A 610-nucleotide genomic window follows, 5' to 3' on the forward strand; every position below is an offset into this window, starting at 1 on the left:
AAAACTTCTAACCTATGGATGGAGAGAGAGGAAGCTTTAAAAAAAAATTCATTAGAAATTAAATGATCTAATTATGAGAGCCATGATAAAAGATAATCTGAATGACACTCAACCAACCAGAATTTCAAACAAGCTCTAGAGCTCACCTAACTAGGCAGAACTCAAGCCAAGTCATCACTCAAGCTTCAAAAGCATAATTCGATCAGCCCAAGTCAGCTCCTGCTCAACATTATATGAGCCCAATCTCAATCTGAGTGGGACTCAAATTAGGGCAGTATGCGACCAACTAAGGCAGCAACAAGAGAAGTCGACCCTAGTCCTAAAGGGATTAGGACTTCCCATCAACCAACTCTAACCCCCTTATTGTCTTTAAAAGAAAAGGGCTGCAACCCTTGGAAAGTATCTCAAAACTAGTCGGCACTAAGAGCTACTTGTAGTTGAGAGTTAGAGCCAAAGAAAAGCAAAGGAGGTATTATCGAGTTCCTTCCACCCACAGCCCCTTCTTTCTCAAATTTCAACGGTCGAAACCTTACTTTGATTTAATTGTTGTGAGAAGTCTAGAAGCCTTATTTTTTATTATCCATATCATAAAAAGATATTTCAACAATAC

This window comes from Musa acuminata, chromosome BXJ1-9, assembly GCF_036884655.1.
Source record: "Musa acuminata AAA Group cultivar baxijiao chromosome BXJ1-9, Cavendish_Baxijiao_AAA, whole genome shotgun sequence".
Lineage (NCBI taxonomy): Eukaryota > Viridiplantae > Streptophyta > Magnoliopsida > Zingiberales > Musaceae > Musa > Musa acuminata.